The following is a 13,369-nucleotide window of genomic DNA, read 5'->3' as shown; positions in this document are numbered from 1 at the left end:
CCCATGCCGTGCGTCGAGGTGCCCTGCCATGCAGCCAAGCGCACAGCCCATGCGGCCGAGCAAGCGAGCGATGGCCAGCATACGCCGCATGCCCATGCATCGAAGCAGCACACCTATGTGCCAAAGTACCCGGCCAAGCATCAAGGAATCACGCGCAGCCCATGCAGCCAAGCACGCCCAATGCGTCGAGCGGCCAGCACGCTCATGCGTCGAGCGATCAGCCTATGCAACGCGCCTATGCGTTGGTGGTCAGCACCATGCGCCCATGCCAAGCAAGCCGTGCAATGCTACCTAGTGAACCATGCGTCAAGGATGGATGGTCACCCTATGCATTGGTGATGGTTAGCTCTTGTGATGGCTAAGTTGAATTGTGATGGTAGTGATTTGGCTTGCTATCCGTTGATGATAGGCTATGCGTTGAGTATGGATTATGTGTTGAACATCCAAGAGTTGGACGCATACAAGGGATGTGATCAGCAGAAGAACATCATCGAAACCATGTGTCTTCTTGGAAGGAAAGCCTTAAGCTTAATAATTTGAGATGGTGGCATCTGATTGGAAGCTCATGTGTTGGCTACACAGGGAAGACACTTAGCTTGCGATGATCACAGCATTGCGTTGATGGGGTGAGAAGAAGATACTTGGCCATGCAGTCAAGTAGGTGGTGTCAACTCTGGAAAAGGTTTGGATGCCAATAAATAGAGCCAAGAGACTTCATATTTAGTTCAGAATTCATAAAAACCTTAAAAATAGTGGGAAAGTTGAGCAAACCTTGCGTTGGAGCCAAATCCATGCGTTAGTCATAGAGGACGCATTGGACAGTGAGGTCTAAAGAGAACGCATCAACTTGGGCGAGAAGTTCTCCCAATTTACTCGTGCGTTTGGAGTGATTCTAAAGCCATTTGAAAGCTCTAAAAGTCTAGTTTTCATGGTAAGGTGCCAGAAGAAAAGCCCGAAGGGATTGGGCTTGAAATTGAAAAGAAGGCAGAAGGGTCAGGCTATCGGATCAGTTTGGGCCAGTCTTGAAGATTCTGTGATTACGACCAAACTACGAGGCGTTCTGAGCTCAAATTTTAAGATAATCTTCCTGAGACATTTTTGAATATTTTTTTAGAAGGAAGTATTTCAAAATAAGATTCAGAACTATGAGCAATCTAAGCTGTAAGTTGAATCTGAATTCTAGGGGTGAAAAGGGAGCTACTAGAATGAAAACCTACTAAGCAATCAAGGTGAGTGGCTAAAACGTTTTGAATAAAACATTTGCTTAAAATGTTTGATTACAACATGTTATAGAAAGCATGTTTTAAAGAATATTATTCTCATGCCAGCTAGTTTTACAAGTAATTTCCAAGCAAACGATGAGTTATGTTTTAAACGCATGCATATGTGAGAAATTGTTGAAAAATGATTTATATGTATTAGATATACTCAGCATGTGTTATTACCTTTAAATCCATGTTTTTATATGTGTTATACTTTACATGCTTTAAAGAGAAAGTCATTTATGACTAGTTTTACTTAAAACGCGATACCGAAGGACGTTTGAGAAGGTACCAAACCAACCAGATACTGAAAGACGTTTGAGAAGGTATCTAAACAGAAGTACCTAAGGTATGACGGTACTTAGTATGGCCACGTACATGTAGATAGTTAGAGTTAGAGATTGAGCAAAAGGGTTCTCTCTTGACTAGCAGTTGGTGTTGAGATTTTTTATCCACAGTAAGGGTTATTCTCAATTGAGAAATAGTTTTTTACTGTTTTATGATTAAAACAACTTTATATGTTTTATGCTTGGAAAATGTTTATACTGCAATACAAGTACTGTAGAAGCTTATATTTCAGTTAAACTCTTTATTGAGATTTTGCATGAGAATCAATTATCTTTCTTAAGTCACTCACTGGGCGCAAACTCACCCTGTTTTCAAATGTTTTCCTCCCCCCCCCCCCCCCCTATAGGTAGCGGTCAAATCCTCTGAAGATAGCTCTGCATCTGCTCTACCACTAAAGGAATAAGAGATTTGTAACCCGTCGGTTTAGGTGGTTACTGTTAATATTGTACACATGTTACTATTGTTCATATAGAGACTAGGGTTTTTGGGTTTTGGGACTTGTGAATCTAGTGTTGTAATGACTCTAAATATATTATGTTTCTGAATTAATAAATTTTGGCCTAAAGACATTCCGCTGTATATAGTTTATATTTTGGTATCAGAGTTATTTCGCAAGAGTTATTAGGCAGTAAGTGTTAGTGAAAAGGATTGATAACTGCTGCAGTCACGCCCTTTCTCAGGTTTAGAGGTTAGTCTGGGGTGGGGTTTGACATAGGCGATGCGCTGAAAGCCAATGTTGACCCCAAGGTAGAAGGGCAATTAGTCGCAAAAGAGCTTAAGGTAATTCTAAGCACATGACGGCCGTATGCACCCAACAATTGCCGGAAGTTCCAATGGTCAGGGCAACTTGACCCAAGCAATTGAGAGTCATCTCCTGCATGGAAGACTCCTTGCGGTGACAACACCCCTACTTTTCCAGGGACGTCTTCTACTCTATCTTTAAATTTCTTTCTTAGTATAGGTTATTTTTATTTTCATTTTTATTTTGGATATATGGTTGATTCCTTGGTTGTGGTATGTTTGCTCTTGCAGGTGCAACAATAAGTCCCCTCGGTTCATGGTTCAACGGAAGAATTCCTTTGACCCTTCAACGCATGGCTTCAATCACTTGGATTCTAACACATGAGCGCATGCGTTGTTCCGCTTAAGGTCTTTTCTTGTTATCTTGTATGCCTTATCCTTTTGAAATTCTCTTTTTCTCCATTGCGTTGTTTTGCGATGTTTCTATGATGGTACGTATAGTTCACCGCATTTTCTAACTACTCAATGCAAGGCATTCTTTACTTTCATTGGCTTCTTCAAATTTTGAAAATCTTAGGTTTTATTTTGTGCAAACCTTTATTCAAACATTTATTATCGCATTCTTGTAATTCTGTTTTTAGCTTTGCAGTGAGAACGCTACCAACCTCTAAGTTTGGGGGTGATAGCGGCCTCGGAGAATTACATTCATATATTGCGATCATTTGAAAAAAAAATTTGAAGTGAGATTTTGAGAATAATAACTCCACTGTCAACGCAATGGGGAAACACATGTTGATAAGAGTTAAGTTGTGAAAGGCACTTGCTCGAAGTTGGATGTCCGCATGACATACGTGGGGGCAAGCCAAAACGAAGGCAAGTCGCCAGGATCAGTGCATAACCGCAACTTCTTTGTACGGCGTAAGCTAAAACAAACGAGACAAGAGTTGAGTTGAATATGGAATGCAACTGAAGTTGGATGCTAGCATGACACACGTGGGGTTAAGCCAAAACGAAGGGCGTAACCAGGTTCAACGCTGCATTTGCATAAGTCATCGTAAAGTTTTGAAGTATTTTTGAATGAACGCAGTCTCAAAAACTAAACACAAAATTGCGGTGAATGAAGAAAAAGTTTTTTAGAAAAGGCTTGCCGGATTTAAACTTAGAAGAGATCTTTTTGAAGAAGCAGCCAAAGTGGAGGAGAGCATTGCGATGATGGTCAAAGGTGTGTGTAAATTATATTCTAAGAAGCTAGTCATCACAAAACAAAGCATAAATGTGAGTTAGAATTTCTTAAGTATAATGCATGCTTGAGAACAAGCATGATTTAAAGTTTGGGGGTGTGATGACATGCAGATTTGCATGTCATCTTAGGCCTTTTACTTAGAATTATGAAGGTTGTTAGGTAGAATATGCGGCAATCATGCTAGGAATTCACGAGAAAAAGAGTTTACGTCGATCAGCATGTCAAATCTCAGCCAACCCGTTATTTTGCATTAATTATGTATTCAATGTTCTATTTTTATAGCTAATACAGGAAATGAACGCAAATGTGAAAACCGGACAACCACATAGACGACCACATGCGAAGAAACACTCCATTGCAAAGGCAAACGCATCAATCAACGCATGGATGTTGCGGTAATCAGCCGTATGCGTCCATCGCATGGGAGTTGCGCTCGTCAAGAGATTACGGTCATCATGTAGAGTTGCGGTATTAAGCGAATGCGGCCATTGAATGATTGCGGCTATGCGACAACGCAAACTAATGGGATCAATGCAAGGTAGGTGGAATGAATGCACCAATGCATCTACCTCGAGAAAATCCAAAAGATGATGTTGACATTTCACCTACCACGCCGTTAGTGGCAAAGGTTCAGAAAAGGACTGACGCGTCGAATGTCAGACTCAGAGCAGTCCAATTAATGTTGTCGGCGACCCAAGCTCTATAAATAGAAGCCGATGAGCTAAAATTCAAATCATCTGGGAGAGGATCCTTGTGAACTGGGGACTTTCCTCGCGATCCAGACAAAATGCGTGAGAAGACGCTTGAGAGTTCTTCAACTCCTTCATCTATTCCGAGTAACGACTGGAGCTAGATCTCGAGAGAGTCGGCTCCTCTGCCCATCCATGGCACCACCGGCAGCCTTGATGCACATTCGCTGGGAGCAAATCTTTGCTTCCAGCCGGTCATTTACTTTTTCTTTCTTTTCTCATATTGTATTGTATGACATTTTGGAATTAAGGAATTAATACAATCTATTTTCAATACATTTCTTTGTTCCTTCGACTCCATCTCCATCTTCTTTTCTTAGCATCTTTACTTTCATTGCAACACTTAGTGGGAGTGCTTGGGTATTGCATACTTAGTCATGTGGATTAGGAATATGAAGCATGTAGCAACCCACCGGAGGTGTGCGTTGCGCAAGTGTGTGAGTAATCTTATTTGCTTAGTGTGAAGCTGCTATAATGCCTGTCTATAAGCTAACGCATTGCTTATCTATGAGTACAGTCAGCAACAATCAACTACCCGGGAGGGTAAGTGGTTGGACGCATTAAGCAAGGCATGCATTGTTCATTAGAGATAGGAGTAATCTTGCGTCAACCAAGTTCATGCGTTTGTCTTGTTTTATGTTGTGCCCAACACCCCTTTAGAGCTACTCGAAAGAGATTCTAAAGAAAGAACCTAACGATTCGAGAGAGCTAGGTTAGAATCTAGACTCGAGAGAGCAAGATTAGATCGGCATAAGCATTCTCACCGAGAGGTGGTTTACTATTGTATGTGTGTTACATGATTGCATGGCTTGCGTTGACTAAGGTTGTCCTTGCAGTCACTCTTAAGGGTTGTAATGAAATCATCTCCACATTTTATCTACTTTCCCATACATTTATTTCAAGTCAAGGTTTGTCGCATCTCTATCTTTCATGCATATTCTCATTGCGTTATCTGTTAGATAGGAGTAGGAGTAGGATTAACTTAGCAACATCCCCTCCATTCTTTTATTTAAACCACCGCATGCACATCACTGCAAACATACAGCTACAAGTCCCTGTGTTCGACCTCGGATTACCCGAGAAACTTGCGTTCGCGTTATACTTGGCGTGAGCGCAAGAAAACTTATGGCAGGACCCATGGTCATCGTATACATTCATTAACGCATTATCAATCCAACGTATGACCATCGACGCATGACTATCAACGCATATCTTAGGAACATGCATTGCATACCGCATCCACGGGATTTTGGTTGTCGAGTAAAATTGAACTTCTTATTTTCCGCCATCATTATGAAATGGTCATAAAGCTAGTTTACATAATTTTAGAATCTAAGGTTGCCCAGCACATGTGCTTGAGGCAAATCCCAAAAAACTGGAACCTTGTTCAAAACTTTTCCTATTTGTAGGCTACCTCAAAGGAACGAGAGGTGGTTACTTCTCCGACCCTTGGGAAAATAGAGTGTTTGTATCGACAAACGCTTTTCTAGAAGAATACCACATAAGGGAGCACAAGCCCCGCAGTAAGATTATGTTGAATGAACTTTTCAAAGAATATACTGTACCTTCAACAAGAGTTGTTGAAGAACCTTATATCTCAACAAGAGTTGTTGAACTTGGATCATCTAGTAGGTCAAATCCACCTTAAGTGTTGAGGGAGCCTCGACGCAGTGGGAGGTTTGCAAACCCCCTATCCGTTACATGGGTTTAACAAAAATCCTGGCTATGGTAGCTGGCAAAGATGTTGAGGATCCATTGTCTTATAAGAAGGCAATGGAGGATGTTGACAAAGATGAGTAGATCAAAGCTATGAATCTCGGGATGGAGTAGATGTACTTCAATTCGGTTTAGGATCTTGTAGATCAACCTGATAGGGTTAAACCTATAGGTTACAAATGGATATACAAGAGAAAATGAGGTGCTGATGGGAAGTTGCAAACCTTCAAGGCTAGACTAGTGGCAAAGGGTTATGGCTAAGTTGAGGGAGTTTACTATGATGAGACTTTCTCACCTGTTGCCATGCTAAAGTCTATCTAGATCCTCTTTTCCATTGCCTCATATCATGAATATGAGATTTGGCAAATAGACATCAAGACTGTCATTCTAAATGGTAATCTTGAGGAGACCATTTATATGGAACAACCCGAGGGATTCATAACCCAGGGTCAAGAGGAAAATGTTTACAAGCTTAATCGGTCCATTTATGGACTGAAGCAAGCTTCTCGATCTTGGAACATAAGGTGACACTGCGATCAAATCTTATGGCTTTGATCAGAATGTTGATGAGCCTTGTGTATACAAGAAAATCCTCAATAGTTCAGCATCTTTCCTAGTGTTGTATGTAGACGATATCCTACTCATTAGGAATGATGTAGGTCTACTAACTGAAGTTAATAACTGGATAGCAACCCAATTCCAAATGTAAGATTTCAGAGAGGCTCAGTTTGTTCTGAGAATTCAAATCTTTAGAGATTGAAAGAAAACATTTCTAACTTTATCTCAAGCATCGTACATTGACAAAATGCTTGTCAAGTATTCGATGTAGATCTCCAAGAGAGGCTTACTACCTTTCAGACATGGAGTTATATTGTCTAAGGAACAGTGTCCTAAGACACCTCAAGAGATTAAGAAAATGAGACGGATCCCCTATGCATCGGCTATTAACAACTTGATGTATGCGATGTTGTGTACTAGACCTGAAATCTACTATGCGGTAGGGATAGTCAGTAGATATAAATCTAATACAGGATATGATCATTGGACCACTGTTAAGAATATCCTCAAGTATCTAAGGAAAACGAGGGACTATATGCTCGTGTATGGTTTTATGGATTTAATTCTTACAGGATACACGAACTCTGATTTCCAAACTGATAAGGATTCTAGAAAATCCACATCAGGATCAGTTTTCACTCTTAACAGAGGAGCAGTAGTCTGAAGGAGCACGAAGAAAGAGTGCATCGCTGACTCCACCATGGAGGCAGAGTATATAGTGGCTTGTAAAGCTGCTAAGGAAGCTGTTTGGCTCAGGAAATTCTTGACTAATCTGGAAGTTTTTCCTGTTAGAGTAAACATGCATAAAACGACAGCTAACAAAATCATTAAGCATGCAAATTACACTTAATTTGAGTATAAAGCATGCTAAAAAACAAGTTTTAACAAAGAGAGCTTTAGAAGTGTACAACCTTTGTAGATTCACTTCAAATCCTTGCAATCTCCACAAATTAGATCTCCAAATCTCCAGTAGACCACCAAAAGGATCTTCTCTACTATTCCCAACCTTGGATTTGAATGGTGGAACTCTGAATTGAGAAGAATTGAGGTGGAATTGAGAGAGTGTGAGAGCAAAAGAAACTTTTGTCATTGTAGAAAGACAGATTGCATGATCTTCAAACTTCTGAAAACTAGAGTATTTATCAAGTTAACTCATGCAAACACTTACTAATCTAGCTAATTGACACTTCGATTAGCACTTAGATAGCAGGGAATGTGCGTAAATGTGGAATAATCCACTCAAAATTCCATTTTTTGGGATAAATCCACCAACAAAATTATTTTCCAATTTTTTAATTAGATTTAATTCTAAATTAAATCAAATGAAATTTCAATTTCTAAAAGTTGAATTTAAAAATTGGAAATTGATTTACTTTTAAATAATTAATTAAATAAATTTAATATCAAATATTAAATTAATAAAATACCTAATTTAAACATGAATCCTATTCATGTAATCAATATTTAAATATCAATTAATTATATTAAATATAATTATCCAAACCCTAAATTGAAATTGAAAATTTCAAATTCAAACCCTAAATGAAATCTGAACATTTCAAATTCACTTAATCTTCTAATCCAAGATTTAATCTTTTATGAGCTAGTAGAGAGACCTTATTGACCTACAGATCGTGAGCTTCGACAATTTGAGATTAATCGATTAAACGCTTTAATCCAAACTAATCAATATTCGTTAACTATCGAGACATATCGTTATAGCTCGATAGTTGCACTCTTCTCACTATAGATATATTTCTGTCCACTTGATTTAACCATGATCAGTAAGTCGACCCTTCACAGGTCGTTCGTATTTATAGCTAGGTCAAAATTACCATTTTACCCCTGTAAATACTGTTGGGGTTGATGCCCTAAAGTCTCGTGTCCTGTAGTTTGTGAACAGTATATATGAACACCTGTGATTGTTAATATATGATAGTTATTTCACATCTTGTTGTTTTGCTCATTTATGTGTTTTATTTGCTTTACCACAAACCAATAAACATAAAATCTCTGATTATCTATACGTGACTCAAGCATGTATGTGGTGACATACAAGTGGATCATGTCTTGAATGATAATCAAAATGGGCTGTAGTATATGGATATAGGAGGGAAACCTTATCCTAGTAATGCTACGGATGCGGCCCGCTTTATGGAATGGTCACAAGTGTTGTGATTTGCCACAGATGATCTTATCTTGAACATTCGTGTTGGGGACATACGAGCGGGAGTATCCTATACAGAGAGTTTGTATAAGACCTGACCACGAAGTGCTAATGTCTCGTTATATAACACCGTTCATGACAAAGACTTCAATTCACTAGGATGACCATAGGTAACATGACCTCAATCTTGAGTGAGTTGGAAACTCTTGCCATTGAGGGCGGTTCTTTGATTTGTCTGGGTGTGAGTGGCCATGTCGCCGATTCAAACCTACCATTTTAGGAATACATTTGATTTGGGAGCTGGGGACTCAACTACACAAGATGGAATTCACTCCTTCCCCGAGGCAGGTGTAAGTAGATAGATGGCTCCCTTAAGGGCTGATTCCGGGGCTTGAACGATGTGGCGCCACACACCTTCTTTTGGCCCGAGAGGTGTTCACACATAGTTGGACTATGTTGTATTGTTCATTAGAGGAATCAGTGGTACTTAAGGAGTAAGATGTAACTACAAGGGCAAAACGATAAATTGGTCCAGCTGTACTTACGAGCATCTATGAAGGGTCATTGTACTCATGCTGTCTCTTATACACATCTAGATGTGTATAAGAGACAGCTGGTAGATCGGTGGAGTTTTCCGCTGCTGTGGGTTCGCATAAATGAAGATTGTCTTCCTCTGGTATGAACCCTTTTCTCTATGTTTTATCGTATTCCTGTCTCTTATACACATCTAGATGTGTATAAGAGACAGGTGCTGGTAGATCGGTGGAGTTTTTCGCAGCTGTGGGTTCACACAAAAGGAGATCGTCTTCCTCTGGTATGAACCCTTTTCTCTATGTTTTATCATATTCTGAGCATGTTGTTGATGAGTTTTAATATGCATAACTGTTAGTATCTGTCTCTTATACACATCTAGATGTGTATAAGAGACAGGTGGAGTTTTCCGCTACTGTGGGTTCACACAAACGAAGAACGTCTTCCTCTGGTATGAACCCTTTTCTCTATGTTTTATCGTATTCTGAGCATGATTTTAATGAGTTTAATATGCATAACTGTTAGTATAGAATCTATGTCGTTTATGTTTCGGTCACTGTGATATCGAAGCGATCTAAGCCCGCTCATGGAACTCTCTATTTGAGATCCTTCAAATAAATCTTACTTCTTAAGTCATCACTGATCCTCTATTAAACAATTGTTTCTAGTCCAACTAATAAACCCTGTCCCTCTCTACTATAAGAGGGTGGGGCCCATTTGTTCAAGACCAGGAACCAGTACTTAAGAGAACAACCTATCTTCTAACCCTAAATTGAGTGGGAGCGAATTCCTTCTTGCAAGACTATATCCCCAACTATCTATCCAGTTTTATCCAGAAATGGGAAGCTTATTGAGCAGTGTTGTTGAACTATTCTCTCCTATGTAGATCAAAGGATAATCCCGAATAAAAAGGAGTTCATAGTTAGCTTAGGATTAAGATCGAGTTACCCTAGGTTATCAAATTGAAATAGTCAATTTTAACAGTAAACGGTCGTTATGAAGAAAAGAGACTATTTCATGGCCCAATCTTATGCAAACGTCTTTTGCATAGGATGCCTCCACTTGCATGTCTCAACATGAATGATTTCGGGATCGCATCGTTTGTATCAGTATACAAAGTGGGTCGCATCCATAGTGTCCCAAAGATGAGGTACTCAATCTCATCCATATACTTATAGATATTTTAGGCTATATACTATAACTTGATCATCTTATATGTCTCTACATCAAGTTAAAGTATTCATACTATAGTCGTGGGTTCATTTATTGGATTTTATAACAGAATGCAATTTCAATAATACTTTTATTGATAAATAGAATATGTTTCCAAAATTACGAACTGCGAGTTTTAGGATGTTCCCAACAGTTCCAGACATGTCAAAGTCCATCACACTTTATTGTGATAATCGTGGTGTTGTAGCTAATTCTCGAGGGCCAAGGAGTCACAAGCGTGGGAAGAACATAGAGCAGAAGTATCATCTCATCTGAGAGATTGTGCATCAAGGGGACGTGATTGTCACGTAGATATCTTCGGAGCACAACATTGTTGATCCCTACAAAGTCCCTCACGGCTAAAGTGTTTGAGGGTCACATACAGAGTATGGGTCTGTGGGACAGACCATGTTTAGACTAAGGCAAGTGGAAGATTTGTATTGGGCATGTTATGCCTGTTTTATTGTTTGTATACTTTGTATATTAGTTTGACTTATATATTGTACACCCCACTAGCTTAGGTCAAGTGGGAGATTATTGGGGTTGATGCTTTAAATCTCATAGGGTCCTTTAGTTTGTAATTGTAATGTACAAACATCTTGTTTATTTAATAAAATATATGATGTTTTATTTCCATTTTAGTTGCATTAACCACAAACTAATAACCAAAATATCTTGTAGCTTAAACATGTATGTAGAGACATACGGATGGATCATATTTAAGTGATAACCTAAATGATCTGTAGTAGATGGATAAGGTTGGATACCTTATCTTGGTGACAATACGAGTATGACCCGCTTTGTAGATGTTATAATTGTTGTAAAGTGCTACAAAATATCTAATCCTGATCATTTATGTGTAGACATGTGAGCAGAGATGTTCTATACAAAGAAGTTTGTATAAGACCAGACCACGAAATGTTTAGTCTCATTATATAACGTCGTTCATAATAGAGAATTACATTTCACTAGAATGACCGTAGGTTGAAGGAACTCTTTGGGGAGAGAACCTTGTGTGGAAGTAGATCGACCAAATTCCATTTTTTTCATTGAATATAAATTTCATAGTAAACAAGAAACAAGATATGAATTTACTTATAAATTACAGCATGCTAAGGAAAAGATTTAAGAAACCTCACCTTTGAAGACCTTTTCTTCACGATTTCCCTCAAACAACACCAAGAACCTCTTGAAGACTTTCTCCAAGAAAAAAACTCGAATAAGAACAAACACTACCACAAATGTTTCCTCGGTATTCTCAGGGTGAGAACCTAGGAGTGGTGGGCTCTAGCTATTTGGTTTTGAGAGAAAACTTAATGTTGAAGATGAAGGATTGAGAATGTTCTCAAAACACAAAAAAACGCACAGAACTCTTCTGTTGTTTTCTCACTTTCTCAAAATCGATTAATAGGCTTGGCCAAGAAGAAGAAGAAACTTTTTTCTTTTCAACTTGTCGAAAATACCACCTACAACTTACGTGGGTGGAGAGAAAAGAATGGGAAGGCAGTTGTAACTCTCTCCCTTATTATTAAGATAATAATAATATAAATATAAATATGATAACTAACTTATCATATTATATATATATATTAAATTATATATTATATCAAATATAACATATAACCTATAGTTTTAATATTGTATCACATATAATATAAACTATAATTTCTTTTCTCTTTTATATGGCATTTAATATAAATCATATTTATATTAAATTTAACAACTATGGATCCCATTCATAGAAACTATATTTGAATCCCATTCAAATATTTATTTCATCTCATTAAGTTATAATGTACCAAATACATTATAACAATTATATAACATATAATTAATTCAACTTAATTATATCATATATAATTAAATCCCTCTATTAATTTGAACAATTCAAATTAATCTAAAAACAGATTCTCATTTAATCCTATTGAGCTACCAAGAGGACCTCATGAACCTGTAGCTTGAAGCTCCAACAGTACATGAATAATTAATTAAACTCTTTAATTACATTATTCACCATCCATTAACTGTTGAGCACTCCACTAAAGACCGACAGCTGCACTTTTCGCACTACAGATATATTTCCATTGGATATAACCAATCGACAATACGATGATCCTTCATAAATTGCTCATAAGTACAGCTAGGCCAAAATACTATTTTGCCCCCGTAGTTATATCTAACTCAAGTACCACTGATCCCTCTAATGAACAATAGATCATAGTCCAACTATGACTAAACCCCTCTCGGGTCAGGAAAGGGTGTGGCGCCACATTGTTCAAAATCTAGAATCAGCCCTTAAGAGAGCAATTTATCTATTTACCCCTGCCTCGGGGAATGAGTGAATTTCATCTTGTGTAGTTGTGTTTCCAGCTCCCTAATCAAACGAATTTTCAAAATAGTAGGCTTGTTGAGTCAGGATCTGGCCACTCTCACCTATACAAATCAAAAGACCACCCTCATAGGCAGAAGTTCACAACTCACTTAGGATTCAGGTCATGTTACCTATGGTCATCCTAGTGAAATGTAAGTCTTCATTATGAATGGCGTTATATAATGAGACTAAACATTTTCATGGTCCGGTCTTATACAAACTCCTTTGTATAGAATACCCCCGCTCACATGTCTGTACATGAATGATCGGGATTAGATCATTTGTAGCACTTTACAATAATTGTAATACCTACAAAGCGGGCCATACTCATAGTGTCACCAGGATAAGGTACCCAATCTTATCTATCTACTATAGACCATTTAGGTTATAACTTAAACATGATTCACCCGTATATCTTTACATACATGTTTAAGTTACAAAGATAACCTTGGATGTTAGTTTATTGGTTTG

Source organism: Benincasa hispida, chromosome 4 (genome assembly GCF_009727055.1).
Source record: "Benincasa hispida cultivar B227 chromosome 4, ASM972705v1, whole genome shotgun sequence".
Classification (NCBI taxonomy): Eukaryota; Viridiplantae; Streptophyta; class Magnoliopsida; order Cucurbitales; family Cucurbitaceae; genus Benincasa; species Benincasa hispida.
Note: the sequence above shows the minus strand (reverse complement) of the source record.